This window comes from Mesoplodon densirostris, chromosome 12 (genome assembly GCF_025265405.1).
Source record: "Mesoplodon densirostris isolate mMesDen1 chromosome 12, mMesDen1 primary haplotype, whole genome shotgun sequence".
NCBI lineage: Eukaryota > Metazoa > Chordata > Mammalia > Artiodactyla > Ziphiidae > Mesoplodon > Mesoplodon densirostris.
In genome coordinates, this window is record NC_082672.1 from 87,220,834 (window position 1) to 87,233,062 (window position 12,229).

A 12,229-nucleotide genomic window follows, 5' to 3' on the forward strand; every position below is an offset into this window, starting at 1 on the left:
AACTGCCGTTTTTAAAATTCACCTTTTGATATACACACATGCTACCAACACCCTACCATTGGCGAGTAAGGAAGGACTGAAAGAAAGAGGAAATGTGGGTCGCCTTAGCGCTCCCTTTCCTTCTATGTCGTTATTTTTGGCTAATACAAGGAAGTAACACAAGTAAGACAGGATATGAGAAGGTTTCATGGTTATTCGTGTTTCTTAGAATGGCATCGATTTCTTTCAAACCAGCGAATTCTTGTTTGAACAGAAATCATGGCCTCTTGGGGCTTTCAGTGTTCCTCCCGTCTCTCTTCCTCAGTCAAAGATCACCTGGTATTCACTTGGAGTCGTGGGCACTGGAACTCTGTGTCGAGAGTCAGCATGACATGTGATGGGAAGGCGAGGAAGTGTGAACCTGTATAGGGTGCATAGTTCCTTTCCTTACTCACGTGCTCCATGGTCCCATCCAACTTTTGTTACAGACACAAATTCAGAGATCAAATTCGAAGAATCTTGAGACTAGTAGTAGAGCATTTCACTGGACTTGGAGCCCTTGAGCCAGCATGGGTCACACCCACGAAGCTGGCCCCTGGACTCTTTCTGGTTTCTCTCTCTCATCCATCCAGCTATCGGTGTCATGTCTAATTCTGTTATCTTCTTCTCTTTCTAGATTCTATTCACCCGTAGAGATTCAATGTATACCTCTATCTCTAGCTCCCAGGTTTTCCCCAGGCTCTGAATATCCAAGTGCCTGCCGAACCCATCTCAACACACAACATATCTAAAACAAAAGCCATCATTTTCCTCCTAAAGCTGTTCCTTCCTGTTTCTGCTACTAAAACCAAAATTCTCAGGCGGTTGGTCCTCAGTGTGCACAGTGCCGATAATGTAGTAGCTGCTCAATACACACCACTTTATTGCTCATTCTGAAAATCTGTTCCCAGTTACAGATTTGCAGCCTTCAATCTCAACCATTCAAAAGCTGGCTGTTCTGCTGGTAGATACCCATGTCTCTACTTTTATTCTCTTCCACTTTAAAAATTATTCTTACAGTATATCTTCAAGACATTGTACAGAAGCAATGAATTAATATAAAATTTAACCATCCATTTCTACTTAACACTCACTGAAAGCTTTTAACAGAAAAGGCATTGATATTAATAGTTAAAATGGATACTGGGGCTTGGAGTAGCTTTCACTTACATATGCTCACAACTTTGCCTTTCAATCATTCTTGAAGAAGCAGTTTCATTTCTTCTTTTCTATTTCCAGATTTTTATATATATGTACTTAAAAAAAACTCTGCCAGTGGGCCTCAGACTTAATCCCTTTCAAAGCCACACTGGCTACTGTCTTGCTATTTGTATTCTTTGTTGCAAGAATTGTAATTGGATGGACTTTAATTATGGTACCGATATTTTCAGTGCTTCCCACTTCTGGTTAGAACATAAAAGCAATGGCAGTATTTTGTGTTGTTTTTCTGGCACTTCCAGTTCAGAATAGAACCCAAGAAAGGTTCAAGAGTATTAAAAACAACAAAAAGACAAACAGAACTAATAAAGAAATATAGGGGTTTAGATTATTTCAAACCTTATTCTGGTATTTAGTTTCTATTTAAGTGAGATTCAAGTCAGTTTCTGTTTTTATGGGACCCTCCAAGCCAGTTGCTAGCCATCTTTGCTCTAGGTTTGGCAAGTGGAAAGACTAAACTGCCTTCTTGCTTAACTGGGACTCATCCAGTCATTAACTGCCTGCAACACGGAGGTAGAATTTTTACTTATTTCAGATGGCCCAGGCACTGGAAATAATGTGCTACTTGTATAATAAATCCAAAGAAATGCCAAAATAACATGTGGCTTCCAAAGGTTGCCCAGAGAGCTATTAGGCACAAGAAATAGGAAGCCAACTTTGAATCCAGTATCAACCTCTTCATCCAAATATGCATTCTGGCAGAAATAAAAGTCCTAGTTATTTGTGAAATTTGAAAGTCAGATTTCAAATAAGTCTTACTTCTCGGCTGTTCTAAGATATATTTCATTCATGGTAATCTTCTAATCTGAGGGTACCCCAAACTATTTTACACTATTCCTTTAAGCAGTCTTAACAGTTCTGTGACATTTCATTATGCAGCATCAAAGCCAATAAGGTAAGATGCTAATCAGTTCAAAAAACTTGATGAAATTTTTGATGCATCTAGCACTGTTACAAAACAGCAGTAAAAAGAATAACTCCTACTATAAAAAATGAATCCTCTTTGAGGTTAAAATAACATAGGCATATGAATAATTAAAGGAGAATACAGTATAGTATATAGTTCTATATTGTATAAAATACAGAATAATATAGTATTTAAAATGAGGTCAGAAGAAGAAGAAGCCAGGTCCCTGTAGGGAGGAGAAAGTGAGGCTTCAACAGTCTTACTTCTTGGAAAGTTGGTATAAAGACCAGAGAGGGCATCCTTAGAGGACTTGTGAAACACAAAATTCCTAAGGGGATTTAGACATTGATAGATGTTGCATGATATTTTGGCATTTCTTTAGCTGTAAAAGGACAAGACATTTTCAAAGACTGAGCAGTGTGGAACAGTGAAGAATTGGGATGTGACATGGATTATAGAGGAATGTAAGAATTTGAAGAGTAGCTTGTCTTGATATAGTAAAAAATTACTTCTTAATGGGAGTGGGGTGACAGAGGGACATGAGAAGGGTCTATTGAGACTCTATCTTTAATTGGATTCTCTTTTTAATATTGAGTTGGAGGAGCCCTTTATATATTCTAGATACAAGTCCTTTATCAGATATATGATTTCCATATCACATTTCTCCCATTCTGTGGATTATCTTTTCACTTTTTCTTCATAGTGTACTTTGAAGCATGAAAGTTTTAAATTTTGAAGTCCAGTTTATCTGTTTGTTTCTCGTGTTGCTCGTGCTTTTGGTATCATATCTAATAGTCATTTACCAAACCTAAGGCCATGAAGTTTTACGCCTATGTGTTTTTCTTAAGAGTTTTACAGTTTCTTACATTTAAGACTTTAATCCATTTTGAGGTTATTTTTGTATGTGGTGTGAGGTTGTATATTTTTGCATGTGGTTATCCATGTGTCCCAGCGCCATTTGTTGAGAAGATTATTGTTTCATCATTGGATGGCCCTGACACCCTTGTCAAAAACCAGTTGACCTTAGATGCATGGGTTTATTTCTGGACACTCAATTCTATTCCATTGATCTCTATGTCTGTCCTTATGCGAACACCACACTGTTTTGATTACTCATGCTTTGTAGTAAGTTTTGAAATGGAGAAGTGTGATTCCTCCTACTTTGTTGTTCTTTTTCAGGATTGTTTTGGTTATTTCAAGTCACTTGCAATACATGTGAATTTTAGAATCCGTCCATTTCTACACAGAAGTCAGGTGGGATTCTCATAAGGATTGTAGATTAGTTTGGGGGGTATTGTCATCTTTTTTTTTTTTTTTTTTGCCATCTTAACAACATTAGGCCTTTAGATCCATGAACCTAAGATGTTTTTCCATTTAGTTAGATCTTTAATTTTTTTTGACAACGTTTTGTAGTTTTCAGAGTATACATTTCATACTTCTTTTGATAACTTGTTCCTCTTTTATTCTTTTTGATGCTAGTGTGAACAAAATTGTTTCCTTAATTTCATTTTTGGACTATTTTTAAAAACTTTTATTTTATACTGGCGTATAGCTGATTTCCAATGTTGTGTTAATTTGATGTGTACAGCAAAGTGATTCTGGACTGTTTATTGTATAGAAGTACAAGTGATTTTTGGAATTGATCTTATATCTTGCAACTTTGCTAAGCTCATTTATTAGTTCTAATAGTTGTTTAGTGGATTCCTTAGGATTTTCTACATACAGAATTGTGTCATCTGCTAATAGAGTTTTACTTTTTCCTTTTTCAATCTGTATCAGAAAAATCTTATTGTTATCTTAGTTCTGGAGGGTAGGTATATAGTCCAGGAATAGAAAATGATCAGGTGTTTTTTTCTGTCTCTCTTAGGTGCTTTCTAATCTCATTTCACCTTATCTGTATGGCCTGTTATAAAGATGCCTGCGTTTGTGACATTCACTGTTATTCTTACATCCCTTTTGAATAAGGTATAACTTCCTACACTGGATAAGCCCCATCTCATCAAGGTCAATGACACCTCTGAGAATAAAACTACCAAATGTTAATATATATCTATAACCCTGGGCCCAGATTACAGATGATTCCAGGTGTTCAATATATTAGGTCCCTTCCTCTTTACGTTGCAATTCAATACATAATAGTTTTTTTGTGTTGTTGTTTTATGGGGTTTTTTGGCCACGCCATGTGGCTTGCAGGATTAGTTCCCTGACCAGGGGTTGAACCCGGGCCCCCTGCAGTGGAAGTGCAGAGTCCTAACCACTGGACCACCAGGGAATTCCCTAAATATAGTTTGCCTTTCATTCACAATCTATACAGCCACTAGCAGAGGAAAATTTTATGCATGATTTTTCTCACCATCTGTTATTTTTAACAGTTACACAGTGTCTGTAGTTCATTTTCCTCCGAGTCCATCACATTTAAATATTAAACCCACTCGATGAGGTCAACAGGTTTTCTAACAAAAATGTTTTCCTTAATCTTCACTGAGATATGTTTTGTGTCTCATTCTTTCAGTAGCATGTTACCAGCTTTAATGTCTGAAAACATTCCACTGAATTTTGCTTTTGTGGTTACTTTTGATAACTAAAAGTTTAAAATAAATTTTGCATAACTAACTTCTCTGTTAAGAACATTTCTAACCACCAGCAATGTGGTTTATTCTTCATTTTCCAGAGTTGCAAACTGGTGGGCCCTGTAATTCCCAAAGCATCTATTTTATTGATAGTGGCTATGTTCTTGGAAAAGATGTTTCATATTTTGCATATTCAATGTAATCCTCTGAGGCTTGAGGAAATTCCTAACACCTGATTAAATAAGGTAAACATGTCATATGTTTTCTACATGTTATTTGCTCTGTTTTTATTAAATTCAGTCTAACTTATGGTAATTTGCAACCCATGCAGTAAAGAGCCTATTTAATGGTCAAAAGATTTATTATGATAATGATGACACATTCCAGGAAGAAGAAGCAGACGTTGAAAATGTTGGCCATCATCCTTGATGCATTTTTGACAATCATGGGCTCCAGACTAAAAAGTACCTCTTTTTTATTCCTTTCAACCTTCAAATCTATTTAATAAGATTTTGAAGATATAATATTAATTTATAATACTCATCCTTCTGGAAAAGCAAGACATAAATTGTGGCTTGTCAGTTTTGGTTCTGATAAGGTTGTGTAGGAAGGAAAGTTGTAAGAAAGTTATTGAAATAGATAATAAATGGCATTTGAAGTCCCTTCTCATCTAGAGAGCCTATGATGCTAATTGTATGGAGCCAAGGGTTATCTTCATTAGATTTGAAATACATATTTTTGGTATTACTAACGTCTACTCTATGCATGCGTTTCACTGAAAATCCCTATATAAAATACTTTCAAGTGCCATCAGTGAGGTAGTAACGCCTTGCGTTTACATAGAATCTCTGTAGGTGCTTCAGTCAAGCACCCTAACTACTGCCCTGACCTGTACCTCCCATCTATCCAAATGTCCATCCCACTCTCTAGGGGATTATATCTTCCTCAGTTCTCTCTTCTCTCTACCACAGCCCTGGAAGTCTTCTCTGTCTTGAAAATTATAGAAAACAAGAACAAAACCCACTTCAACTTAAAATGGCTGTTTACTTTTTTTAAAAAAATTGAAAGAACCAATGTGCCAATGAGTGAAATGTAAAAATCAAAGGATTCTTACTAATAAAATTGAATTATTATTAGACTATTTTGTTCTTAAACTTAGTGAATTGTTTTTTCTTGTCTTTTACCAAGTCTTCTAAAAGAATGTTAGGTATTTCTCTCATAGGTAAAGAGTTCCTGACATGTAATAAGAATATTTGCACTGTTTCATCATTTTTATAAACATTTTCCTATTTGTTTTTCAGTTTGCAAACAATTTGGTTTTAAGTGCATAGAAAACAATTTTTTTATGTAACCAATTATATCAAAACTTCATTCTTCAAATGACTATATAGTTTAAATGCTCTTGTGCATAATAAAATTAAGTTCATTAACAAGTTTCAAGGGTGCCATAGTTTCAAATTTTGCATTTAAATATTCAATTAACTTAAAATTTGTGTTTATAGTATGAGGTGAGAATTTAAGCTTTTTTTCCAAAATACTCATCTCTTTTAAAACAATTTTTTAATATAAATTTATTTATTTAGTTAGTTATTTTTGGCTGCATTGGGTCTTGTTGCCACGCACGGGCTTCCTCTGTTTGTGGCGAGTGGGGCTACTCTTCATTGTGGTACGTGCGCTTCCCATCGTGGTGGCTTTTCTTGTCGCAGAGCACAGGCTCTAGGCGTGCAGGCTTCAGTAGTTGTGGCATGTGGGCTCAGTAGTTGTGGCTCGCAGGCTCTAGAGCGCAGGCTCAGTAGTCGTGGCACACGGGCTTAATTGCTCTGTGGCATATGGGATCTTCCCAGACCAGGGCTCGAACCCATGTCCTCTGCATTGGAAGGTGGATTTTTAGCCACTGTGCCACCAGAGAAGTCCCTAAAATAATTTTTGGATAGGAGCACGTAGGGTTCAAAATTCCTAACATGTGAAATAACGTGGGCTTAATGTATAGACAGTTATTTTTTTCTTTATAGACATTCTATCTTGAGAATTATTTTTCTGTATTTTGTTGAATAGGAAGATAGATTTTGAACAATTATTTAGAAAATCATATTTTATTTACCAATACTTTTATACCACAATTTTCTTATTCATGAGCGCTTGATTTTACTCTCTTAATCAGTCGGCAGATATTTACAAGTAATGTTTTTTTCAAGAAGTTAACATAGGTGGTGTAGTGGGCTGAATGGTGGCCCCAAAGATATATCCACATCCTAATCCCCAGAACCTGTGATCATTACCTTATATGGCAAAAGATCAAATATTGCCTTGTATGGCAAAAGATGTGATGAAGCTGAGGAAGGAGGGATCCTGGATTATCTAGGTGAACCCAATGCAATCACATGTCTCCTTATTACAGGGAGGCTGAGGGAGTTTGGACAGACATGAAGAGGGTAAGACAGTAGGAAGAAAGAGGCAGAGATTAGACTGATGGCGCTATAAGCCAAGGAACCCCAAGGATGGCTGGCAGCCATCAGAAGCTGGGAGAGGCAAGGAGTAGTTCTTCCTCTGAGCCTCCCGAGGGCACGTGGCCTAGCTGACAGCTTGATTTTGAACTTTTGCCTTTCAGAACTGTGAGAAAATAAATTTCTGGTGTTTTAAGCCATGAACATTGTGGTAATTTGTTCCAGAAGTCCCAGGAAACTAATAAGGTGAACACTGATATAATAAATGAGAATGTCTTTAGAAAACAAACTTATGGTTACCAAAGGGGAAAGGGGGTGGAGGAGGGATAAGTTAGGAGTTTGGGGTTAGCAGATGCAAACTATTATGCATAAAATAGGTAAACAACAGGGTCCTACTGTATAGCACAGGGAACTATATTCAATATCCTGTAATAAACCATAATGGAAAAGAATATGAAAAAGAATATGTATATATATGTATAACTGAATCACTTTGCTGTACACTAGAAACTAACACAACATTGTAAATCAACTATACTTAAATCAAAAAAAAAAAAGAGAGAGAGAGAGAGAGAGAGAGAGAGAGAGAGAACGTGTTTTTCTGCCCTAACGTATGAGCTACAAATTGGCAAGGTATAAAATTGGGGAGTTACACCCTTATTTTTTTAATATTCTCTGGACATTGCTTTATTGACTATTATCCTTGACCATCATTCTTTTTAAGGGAACATATATTTTCTTCCTGATTATTTATAGGATCTTTTTTCTTCCTCCTTTTTTTGGTAAAACATTTCAAGGGTGTGCTTTTTATTGATAACTTTCTACAATAGAGTGAGCCTTTTTATATACATACAGAGGTTATTTCCTTCAGCTGAGAATATTTTGTTCTATAAAGGCTTTGTATTAGTCTGTCCAGGCTGCTGTAACAAAACACCACAGGCTGAGTGGCTTATAAACAACATAAACTTATTTCTCACCGTTCTGGAGGCTGGGAAGTCCAAGATCAAGGTGCTGGCAGATTCAGTATCTGGTGAGGAAAGACGTCTTTCTGGTTGTATGCTTTCTTGTTCATAGACAGCTGTGGCATTGCTATAACCTCACACAGCAGAAGGGTCCAGAGTACTCCCAGACCTCTTTTATAAGGGCACTAATCCCTTTCCCAAATCTAATCACTTCCCAAAGGCCCTCACCTCCAAATACCATCACATTGGGGGCTTGGTTTCAGCATGTGAATTTTGGGGGGAAATAAACATTCATCCCATTGCAGGCTCTGGTTATTATTTTTATTTATTTTGAGCTTTTCTTTATGAACACTGTGTCTTATATTGGTCCCCTTCTCTGACCTTAATCTCCATGATCCTTCTATCATTTTCATCCTATTGTCCGTTTTCTCCATCTTCTTGGATGGCTCTTTGTTCTCCATAATATTGTTTCCATTTTCTGCAACAGTTCTTATGTTCCTTACATAATGTTTCCAATGTTGATTTTTATTCAGCTCTCATGTTGTTAGCTCTGTTTCAGTCCTTTCTAATTTCAAGTTGTCTTTTCTATCTTGTTTTTTTTTTTTACTTATGATTTTTCTAATCTTGTTTATAGAGGTTTTATCTTGTTCTTAGTTGAAGATGCTGAGCATTTTCCTGAAAAGTTCTTTTGAATCCTGTATTAGATAGTTTCAGAGATACACTCTTCTTCTGTATCATTCAGGTATTTTCTCATACAATTACATCCTTTTTCTTATTAAATTATATTTAATATTCTCATTAAAATGACAGATAGCCTAAAGAAGTTTACAGCAAAGGAAAGTAATTCTTTGCCTCATTTTGGCTTAACTCTGACCATCTAATTTCTGCTATCCAAGGACAACACTTCTGAACTCTTTCATTTAGTTTCTTCTGGTAATTACCTTCTTGGTTTAAATAACATGCTTATATTGCTATCTCTTTGATTTATTGTTTTGTCTTTATCGTCATACTATGGAATATGAGGATTATCTCCTTAATATTATCTCTCTAATATACCTCTCTCCACGTATCCCAAAAGAGTATTTTCGTAATTTTTCTGTCAATCAGTATTTAATGTTTACATTATCATGACTATGTATATTTCCCTCATTAGCCATGTAATATCACATAAATACAATTGTTTTGCTCCCCCTCATGCTTATTATTTGATTAATTTTCATTTTTATCATTAATTCATACCTAAATATTTTCACTGAAGATTAATCTCCTCTCAATTTATCAGTCTTATTTATCTCCTGGAGATGTCCTTTCTGGAATCCCTCCTACTTTGATTGGGACTGTGTGCTCTCTGGAGCAGCAGCACAGCTATCATCTTGAGACTTTGCTTCCCCCTATGTTAAGTTCCCCTTCACCGTCGTCACCATCATCACCCCCTTCATCAGAATTCACTTTACTGTTTTGAACCCTTTCTTTCCTGGACTCTTGTATACCTCTTTCTTAGTTTCTTTCCTTGCTTCATTAGAGCTTATTTTCCAGGAACTTCTAAGAAAGGTTGTAAGTGAAGTAACATTTTGAGAATTCACAGGTCAAAAAAATTTTTTTGTTATTCTACCCTCACACTTTTTTGCTCCTTTGGCAGGATATAGAATTGCAGTTTCCAAATATTTTTCTTTTATAATTTGGCGTCCTCACTATATTTATTTGTGGAGTCTAGTGCTACTTTTGGGAGGCTTTTAGGATCTTCATCTCTGAGGTTCTTGAATGTCACAACCAAGTAACTTGGGAAGTGTCTGTTCATTCATTTTGTTGTGTGAAGTAGACCTTAGATAAGGGAGATCATGCTATCTGGGTCTAGAAATTTATATTTTAATTTGATATTTTTCTCTTTTACATTTTCTCTAATCTTTCTTGTCCTTTCTTTACTTGGATATTGACCGTCCTGGTTTTTATCTCTAATATTCTTATGTTTTCCCTATTTTCCATCTTTTGTCCTTTTGTTCCTTCCTGGCAGATTTTCTCAACTTTTTTTTTTTTTGACATTTTAATTGAATTTTGCATTTATCTTATCAAATCCTTAATATCCAGAAGCTTCTTTGTGTTTCCCTGAACATATCTTTTTAAAATAGATTCCTGTGTTTTTTTTCCTTTTGGAGTCAATATTTCTCTCACTTTTTGAGGATATTAATTTTTATTTTTTCAAAAAATTTACTTCTGTTGTCTCTAGCTCCCCTGAGTTTCTTTGTTTCTGTTTGTGTATCTTAGTCTCAATATTTGGGATTCTCCTCAACCTTCATTGATTGGCCACTTAAAGCTGATTGTAGCTGCGTGCAGTGTGAGAGAGGGTTTTCAAGTAACAGCTTCCAACTAAAGTTTGAGAGGACAGAGATTCAGACATTTTTCTAGGAGGATCCCCAACTGTCAGTACCTGTACGTCTTATCTCTTGGGCAGGTGTGTTTCCCCAGTGAGGGCTCCAATCCCTGCCTATAGGGCATAAGTGTGGCTGCCATTTAAAAAAAATTTTTTTTTAACATCTGTATTGAATTATAATTGCTTTACAATGTTGTGTTAGTTTCTGCTGTACAACAAAGTGAATTGGCTATATGTATACATATATCCCCATATCCCCTCCCTCTTGAGCCTCCCTCCCACCCTCCCCATCCCACCCCTCTAGGTCATCACAAAGCACCGAGTTGATCTCCGTGTGCTATGCAGCAGTTTCCCACTAGCTATCTATTTTACATTTGGTAGTGTATATATGTCCATGCTACTCTCTCAGTTCGCCCCAGCCTCCCCTTCCCCTCCTGTGTCCACAAGTCGGTTCTCTATGTCTGTGTCTCTATTCCTGCCTTGCCACTAAGTTCATCAGTACCATTTTTCTAAATTCCATGTATATGCGTTAATATACAGTATTTGTTTTTCTCTTTCTGACTTACTTCACTCTGTATGACAGATTCTAGGTCCATCCACATCACTACAAATGACTCAATTTCGTTCCTTTTTGTAGCTAATATTCCATTGTACAAACTCACGCATGTATGGTCACCTTATCTTTGACAAAGGAGGCAAAAATATACAATGGAGAAAAGGCAGCCTCTTCTATAAATGGTGCTGGGAAAACTGCACAGCTACATGTAAAAGAACGAAATTAGACCACTTCCTAGCACCATACACAAAAAAAAATTCAAAATGGATTAAAGGCCTAAATGTAAGGCCAGACACTATAAAACTCTTAGAGGAAAATATAGGGAGAACACTCTTTGACATAAATCACTGCCATGTTTTAGAGCCAAGTAGAAGGGAAGGGGCCTGAGTGTCACAGTTGTATATGTTGGACCTCTTGGTTTGATCTTTCAGTTCTTATATTACAGAACTCTAGCTCTGCTCTTAGAATTCCTAAGTCCAGAATTTCTGGTTCAGCTTGTCCAAAGCGTTTACCTTGGCCAGTTAGGGGTGAGTGTTTGCCAGGCTTCACAGAGTTCAGGGTATATCTGCTTCCTTCATATACTTTTAAGCAACACTTCTGCTCTAAATTCTAACCTATAAAAGCCTGAAGGCTTTCTGGGTTCCTGTGGAGCCAACTGGCTTGTATATTTACCTGTTCCTCACCATCAGCACCCTTGCAGGCTTAGATACTTCTCTTTTCTCTGCTTTTCAGTTTTCAAATTTTTGTTCCTATTTCTCGTCTACTCTTATCTTTTTTCCCTTTGTCCTTTTGAATTTAAGTTAATGCCGTGTGTGTGTGTGTGTGTGTGTGTGTGTGCATGTGTGTTTCAAATTCCTTTAAATAATTTGACTGAGATATCAAGAGAAAGCAGAGGTAACTATGTTTTCAATCTGCCTTGAAGTCCCAACCGTGATGTCTTTATCCTTTTCCTTCTGCAATACTTTTTTATAGGTTCTTTGTTGTCACTTTCTTCTTAGTTTCCCTCCTTCCATATTTTATAACTTGGTGGAACCAGGTGGGTTACACAGTCATCTCACTCTTCTCATCCTTGTTCAGATCTCTAGCTTTATGGTAGGTTCATCTCCACAATTTGTGAATTTGTCCGTTTCTATGGAGTATATCTCTGCTCTGTTCTAGGTGGGTTTTCTTTTTCCTTTTTTTTTCC

The 12,229-nt window shown here is 36.5% G+C and overlaps 1 protein-coding gene and 1 non-coding gene across 3 annotated transcripts in view; one reads left to right on the forward strand and one right to left on the reverse strand.

Annotated features, from left to right (window-relative positions):
- The window catches only part of BCKDHB (branched chain keto acid dehydrogenase E1 subunit beta), a 292,585-nt gene that overhangs the window by 255,986 nt on the left and 24,370 nt on the right, over positions 1–12,229 (forward strand). The gene's annotated exons all lie outside the window — the stretch shown is intronic.
- On the reverse strand, positions 4,343–4,415 carry TRNAG-UCC (transfer RNA glycine (anticodon UCC)). The gene has a single exon. It is a non-coding gene; the product is annotated as a tRNA-Gly (tRNA).